Below are 7,633 nucleotides of genomic sequence, written 5' to 3' on the forward strand. Positions count from 1 at the left end.
ACGAAACTCAAGTTCTTTCTACGGGGTCCGTGTTCCGAGGGCCCCAGAGCGCTGCAGAGAAAGCAGTCCAATGCGCAGAGCCTGCTCTACGGTGTGGGTACGTAGGCTCCACTGCTGAGAGGACACCCCCTCCCAGGCTCAGTGTTCTCAATGCAATGGACCCGCAGGCCCCACACCTGGGAGACTGAGATACAAAACCAAACACAGCCTGCGCTCCTTGGTGTGAATAAGAGGTCAACAGTCAGTGAGGAAAGCAGCCAAATCTGAGCATCAGAAGACCACCCAGTGTAGCTGATGCATGATCTCTGTAGTTCTGAGAAGCAAAAGAATAATTCAAAATAAGGGGTGTGAAGGAGTGTGTGTGTGTGTGTGTGTGTGTGTGTGTGTGTATAGGTGACGATAATTATGGGGCTTATTGGTGGGTAGGTGACAGTTGGTGGTGGGTGTGCTTGTATGAAAGGCTGATCAGTTCTGAGCAATGATGAAAAGATTTTACTGCGGAACTTTATATAACTATGAAGGTTTCTACACTTGATCTGAGCTCAGAATTTTAAAAAAAAGGTCAACAAACATTCACTGCAGTCAGTTCTTGTAGAGAATGATGTACCCAGAATATATATTACATATAAACAATTTTTCAAATCGTATAAGTAATAAAGTACTAGTTCACAACTAGCACGACAGAAGTCTTGGTGCACTGCGCCATGAAGAGTTGCTTCAGGGACTATTATTCACTCTCTCTCTCTCTCTCTCTCTCTCTCTCTCTATATATATATATATATATATATATAAATATATAAACTAAGATCCCGCATGCCACGAGGTGCAGCCAAAAAGTTAAAAAAAAAAAATGTTGACTCGCGGGATCTTAGTTCCCCCTGGAGGGGTTGAACCCCTGGGCCATCGCAATGAAAGTGTCAAGTCCTAACCACTGGTCCACCAGGGAATTCCCATCAAAATATATTTATCGCCTCCTATTTATCACTGTTCCAAGCATTTGTGACTGAATCATAAAGTTCAATTACTATAATTTAGACCTAAAGTCTGGGGAAAGTAGCACAGTAAAAATGGGTTTCCCTTCTGAAAAATAAAAGAAAAAATAAGTGTGAGAGCTAGTGACTCACAACAGTTCCACTTGCTATTACATACACACTCAAAAGAACTGGAAACAGATATTCAAACAGAAACATGTACACAGAAGTTCCTGGCAACACCATTCACAGCAGCCGAAAGGCGGAAACACCCCAGACACCTATCAAAGGATGGAAGATAAGCAGGTGTGCTCTATCCTTTCAATGGGATATTATTCAGCTGTAAACAGGAAGGAAGCACTGATTCCTGCTGCCACATGGATAAACCTTCAAAACGTGATGCTGAGACTTCCCTGGTGGTCCAGGGCTCCCGATGCAGGGGGCCCAGGTTCAATCCCTGATCAGGGCACTTGATCCCACGTGCTGCCACTAAGACCCTGTGCAGTCAAATAAATAAAATAATTACTTTTTTATAATAAAACTTTTTTTAAAAAAAGGTAATGGTGAGTGAAAGAAGCCAGACAAGAAGGTCTCATATCATATGATTCCACTTGTATGAAGTATCCAGAAGAGGAAAATGCATAGACACATATGTAGAGTTATTACTACTGATTTTCAGCATTTGGGATCAAGCTAAATAAGGATGGGGGGCTTCCAGGTGGCTCAGTGGTGAAACTCTGCCTGCCAACACAGAAGACACAGGTTCGACCCCTGGGTCAGGAAAATTCCCTGAAGTAGGAAATGGCAACCCACTCCAGTATTCTTGCCTGAAGAATCCCGTGGACAGAGGAGCCTGGTGGGCTACAGTCCATGGGGTCACAAAGAGACACGACTTAGTGAGTAAACAACAAATAAGGATGGACAGTGTTCTTACGGTTCCAAAGCCAAGATTAAGTGTCGCCAGTTTTGAACATGGAACAGAAACCATACAAATGGCATAAACTGAGAAGCGGAAGTGAGAGATGGGATGCGACAGACGGGGGAGCAGCATCTCATTATCGTCATGTTACAAAGAAGGGAGGCAAGAAAAACCACGTGTGAGGAAATAAAAACGAGACATCATCACTACTCGGGGTTCTGAAGGTCCAAGGAGAGTCGCTCTTCTCAACGGAAGCAGGTGCCGCCCCCGCGCATGGCCACATGGCGGCCATGTCCGAAGTGGGGAACCGGCTATGACATAGGGCATGCTATCAGCTACTTTCACTTGAATTTTTACCATTTTCTAATGCCACATGGCCTTCAGTTTCAAAGGCAAATTCAGCTTGGAACGACAGAGCAGCTGCCTGCTTTCCATGGGAAGAAAACGCATCATCTGAAGCCACATAATTCACGTCTCATCCCAACAAAGGAGCACCCACGTTTCCGCTTACCTGAGGACGGGCGCCACCTTGTGGCAATGTTTCCCTGACTGTCCATCCGTGCCGCCCTGAGATGGTAGAATTTCTGCTTCTGCAGGATTCACACTATTGGAAACTTGGTGTGTACAAGGGAACGCTTAACATGTATCCAAATCACAATGTTGGATTTGCATGATTCAAATTTGCATAAAATAAGACCTAGCCGTGTCTGCTGGGGTCCAGCTAGGAGGATGCTACTTCAGAAAATCTGTAAACTTCTCAAGCCCTGGCGTGGTTTATATTGCAGATGGAAGGAGGCCAATGAGCTGGCTGTGATTTATGATTATTTGTTTTATATTAAGGATCAGCAAAAAGCAATAAAAAGAGTCATTAAAGGATTCCATTTTCCAAATCGCTACACTCGCCTGCTCACCTTCAAAATCTAACCGATGATAGTAAGAGAGAGTTAACACAAGTTCAGCCAAAAGTTCAAGTCTTGCTGTCGATTCCTGACATCGCCTTTCAGCTTCCGGTTGATAAAACCATGGATCTTGTCGTGTTGCAGCTTTGTGCCCCGCGTCTGTCGGTCACATGATGATGGAAACTCCTTAACTAGCTAAGCAGCACCTCTGCAGCCTCTTCAGTCCCTGCCCTGGCAGAAAATTCTCCTAGTCAAGCGGATCCCACCTAATGATGGTGCCTGAAATGGGTCCTGCTGCCTTCAACCTCCAGAAGGTAGCTGGAAGGTAACACCAGGTGCAAACCCTCTGAGCTCCATGTACGAGTCTCAGATTGGATGACCCTTCTTCCAGGAAGCACCCCCCACCCCCCCCCCCCGCCCCGCACCCTCCTCACGGGGCTCAGATGCGCCAGTAAGTGAGGTCTTCCAGGAATTGGGACTCAAGTTCAACACAGCGGCATGAGCCGCCCCACAGAGTCTTAACTCACGCGGAGGCACATAGGTGCGTGCTCAGTCGTATCTGACCCTTTGTGACCCTCTTCAGGACTGTAGCCCGCCAGGCTCCTCTGTCCATGGGAATTTCCAGGCAAGAATCCTGGAGTGGGTCATTTCCTCCTCCAGAAGATCTTCCCCACCCTGGGATTGAACCCGAATCTCTGCATGGGCAGGCGGATTCTTTACCACTGAGCCACCCGGAAAGACACACTAGGAGGTCGCATCAGTGACTCAGTGACCAAGCGCCGGGATGGCCAGACGTCGAGTTCGGAGCTGAGGGTGTGACGTGAACATCAGTCCAAGCAGGCCAATCCTCTGCTCAGAGCCCCCAGTGACTCCCCATCGCGCTCAGAGCGGAAGCCGGATCCTTCCAGAGCCCAGCTGCCGGGCCCGCCCGCCGCCCGCGCCTCCTCCCTGTTCTGGAGGAACCCAGGGCCTTTGCACAGGCCACACTAGGCCAGATCTACCTCCGGAGGTTGCTGGCGGAGTCACCTGAGAAGGCGGGGTTCGGGGAGGAGGAGTGGGGAGGCGGGAGGACAGGAGACGGAGGCTCCCTGCATGGAGGACTGACCCCCCACCCCCTTGCCGAGATGACGGACGACCCTGGACCCTCCTGCCCACACCCTCGCGTAACCCGGGAGGCAGAGGCGCTCCTGTGCCGGTTCTCAGAAGCCAGCTCTGAGGCAAAGTGAGGAGACGATGCGGACCCGTCTCTTTCTTACTTTTTTAAAAATTAAACTGAGTTTGGCATTCCTGGAAAAAACAAACATTAAAACAGAAGCGTTGTCATTCTGCTCCCGGGTTACAGTCAGTAACTAATGAACGTAAAGCCCAGCTCATGGGGTGTTGGACTACAGAAATGTTAAGTATTTCAATTAAATCCCATTAATAGAGTCTCAGAGTTGCTACAGCATTTGCAATAACACAGATCATTATTGTTCTTAGAAATTTTGTTCCAAATAGTTGAATAGCAAAGCTGGTTAGCCGAGTAAATGAAGTTTGTTTACAAACAGCGCCACCTGATGGCGTAGCTTATTTAACACTTTCCAGTGTCGTCTGGTGGGCTTCCCTGGTGGTTCAGTGGGTAAAGCGTCTGCCTACAATGCGGGAGTCCCGGGTTCGATCCCTGGGTCAGGAATATTCCCCTGGAGAAGGAAATGGTCAACCCACTCCAGTAGGCTTGCCTGGAAAATCCCATGCACGGAGAAGCCTGGTATGGGGTCACAAAGAGTCGGACACGACTGAGCGACTTTCCCTTCACTTCAGTGTTAAGATATCTGGGGTTTGGCCAGTTCCACTGGGAGAACAATCTGTAATTATTCAAAGTGTTCAGTCATTGACTGTCTTTAAGAATGCACCTGTCACATACAATTTGACAAAATGTGCTCATCACCTTCCTCAGACTAGAGCCTGGTTTGGCTGTAAATATACTCAAATTCCAGGAATGGCATTAGCTTAATTCACAGAAACATTGACATTTCACAAAACTCTGTATAAACTGTAGCCAGCTACCTAGTTTTCTGTTAAAAGCACAGACCTGGCTCAGTCCCTTTACCAGCCAAGAGCAACTTACTGACTTCTCTGCACCTCAGCCTCACCATCCACACCACTGTTAAGATAATGCATGTAAAGTCCCTTAATTTGTTTTCTTTTCAAATGGTTTTTGACTCAGCAATCCCACTCCTAGATATACACTCAAGGAATCCTCTTATGTATTAATATATGTATTTTTTAATATTTATTTGATTGTTTGGGGTCTTAGCTTTCAGCATGTGGGATCTTCCTTGCGGCACATGGCTTTCACTTTCTACACTGTATGTAGATGGAGCTGTGCCGCGCTCAGTCACCCCGTCATGTCTGACTCTGTGGCCCCATGGACTGCAGCCCGCCAGGCTCCTCTGTTCCTAGAATTTCCCAGGCAAGAATACTGGAGTGGGTGGCCATTCCCTACTCCAGGGAATCTTCCTGACCCAGGGATCGAGCCCCCGTCTCTTGCATTGGCAGGTGGGTTCTTTACGATGTGAAAGTGAAAGCCGCTCAGTCATATCCAATTCTTTGGGACCCCAAGGACTGTCCATGGAATTCTCCAGGCCAGAATACTGGAGTGGGTTGCCTTTCTCCCTTCTGCGGGGGATCTTCCCAACCCAGGGATAGAAGCCAGGTCTCTCGCATTGCAGGCGGATTCCTTACCACAGAAATGACCATATGATGTCAACCTTTCCTACAACAAAGGATGCTTGGATTGGCAGCTTTTTCTGCACATGTTCTCAGTGACTTGTGAATCGCTAAGCCTCTCTATGTGAATATCCTTTTCCAAGCATATTCTTTTCTCTATAATCTCCTATAATCTGTTTATCAAATTCTTGCCCTCCGGCTATCTTCACGCCCTCCACCCCCACCCACATGCACACCCAGTAAAAGAAACAATCATTTAAGTTCAGTTCAGTCGCTCAGTTGTGTCCGACTCTTTGCGACCCCATGAATCACAGCACACCAGGCCTCCCTGTCCATCACCAACTCCCGGAGTTCACTCAGACTCACGTCCATCGAGTCGGTGATGCCATCCAGCCATATCATCCTCTGTCGTCCCCTCTTCCTTCTGCCCCCAATCCCTCCCAGCTTCAGAGTCTTTTCCAAGTCTTTTCAACTCTTTGCATCAGGTGGCCAAAGTACTGGAGTTTCAGCTTTAGCATCATTCCTTCCAAAGAAATCCCAGGGCTGATCTCCTTCAGAATGGACTGGTTGGATCTCCTTGCAGTCCAAGGGACTCTCAAGAGTCTTCTCCAACACCACACTTCAAAAGCATCAATTCTTTGGCGCTCAGCTTTCTTCACACTCCAACTCTCACATCCACACATGACCACTGGAAAAACCATAGCCTTGACTAGACAGACCTTTGTTGGCAAAGTAATGTCTCTGCTTTTCAATATGCTGTCTAGGTTGGTCATAACTTTTCTTCCAAGGAGTAAGCCTCTTTTAATTTCATGGCTGCAGTCACCACCTGCAGTGATTTTGGAGCCCCCCAAAATAAAGTCTGACACTGTTTCCCCATCTATTTGCCATGAAGTGATGGGACCAGATGCCATGATCTTCGTTTTCTGAATGTTGAGCTTTAAGCCCACTTTTTCCCTCTCCTCTTTCACTTTCATCATTTAAGTAGTCCATACCAAACCTCTCTCAATCCTGACTACCTTTTATTCCTCTAAAGTACCTGTGAATGAAGTGAGTGAGTGAAGTCAAGTCACTCAGTCGTGTCTGACTCTTTGCGACCCCATGGACTGTAGCCTAAGCAGGTTCCTCCGTCCGTGGGATTTTCCAGGCAAGAATACTGGAGTGGGTTGCCATTTCCTTCTCCAAAAGTACCTGTCCACCCACAATTATCCTCTATGTAAAACTCCTCTCACTCAATATATTGTATATAAGGAAGATAAGGGGGCGGGGAGCTTCCCTGGTGCTCAGCAGTAAAGAATCCCCTGCAATACGGGAGACCCGGGTTCAAATCCTGGGTCAGGAAAATCCCCTGGAGAAAGAAAAGGCAACCCACTCCAGGATTCTGGCCTGGAGAATCCCATGGACAGAGGAGGCTCATGGGCTACAGTCCATGGGGTCACAGAGAGTGGGACACGACTGAGCAACTAAGCACACACATAAGGAAAAGGAAACTAGCCAGCAGTGAGTGCGCAGCACATTTGTCGCCATGGAAATGCTTACGTTGAGAAAGTCCAAATAATTTCAAAGGCATAAGGTTATTGAGATAATTCCAAACACCTACCTGTCTTTCATGACTTGCTGGGTTAGAATAAACCACATATATTATTCATCCATCCATCCTACCAAAAAATATCCCAAGCTCTGCAGAAGCCCAGGGGATACACCGATAACAAATCTCTGCCCTCCCGGGGTTCACCTTCAGATGGGGAAGACCTATCAAACATGCACAGTGAGATGGGAGGCAGTGCTGAGTGCTGCGAAGAAAACCAGCACCAGATCCAGAGACGGAGGGGCTGGAGACCTGGGGGTCAGGGACGTATGAGCAGGTGAGTGTGGACTACCCGGACCACTGCGGAGTCTGCGAGGCTCCAGAAGGGAACCCGAGTCCCCTGTGGCTGCCGTAACCAACGGGAAGGGCTGGGAAAGCCGCTCAGGAAGAGAGCAGAGCGGCGGGCAGGCTTGGGTTTCATTCTGAGTCATGTGAGGTCACTGGTGGTTCGAGCAAGGACAGAGGCAGCACTGTCTCTCTTGGGAAAAGACGGGTGTGGCGGCACAGGGAGGCGAGGCTGAAGGGGAGAAGTTAAAGCGGGGAGGGGGCG

The 7,633-nt window shown here is 48.2% G+C and overlaps 2 non-coding genes across 2 annotated transcripts; both read left to right on the plus strand.

Annotated features, from left to right (window-relative positions):
* Positions 1-239: 239 nt before the first annotated feature.
* Positions 240-319, plus strand: LOC139186672 (small nucleolar RNA U2-19). Its single transcript, XR_011570347.1, has one exon. It is a non-coding gene; the product is annotated as a small nucleolar RNA U2-19 (small nucleolar RNA).
* A 154-nt stretch (positions 320-473) lies between these two features.
* Positions 474-545, plus strand: LOC139186669 (small nucleolar RNA U2-30). Its single transcript, XR_011570344.1, has one exon. It is a non-coding gene; the product is annotated as a small nucleolar RNA U2-30 (small nucleolar RNA).
* Positions 546-7,633: the final 7,088 nt, after the last annotated feature.

This window comes from Bos indicus, chromosome 13 (assembly GCF_029378745.1).
Source record: "Bos indicus isolate NIAB-ARS_2022 breed Sahiwal x Tharparkar chromosome 13, NIAB-ARS_B.indTharparkar_mat_pri_1.0, whole genome shotgun sequence".
Taxonomy (NCBI): Eukaryota; Metazoa; Chordata; class Mammalia; order Artiodactyla; family Bovidae; genus Bos; species Bos indicus.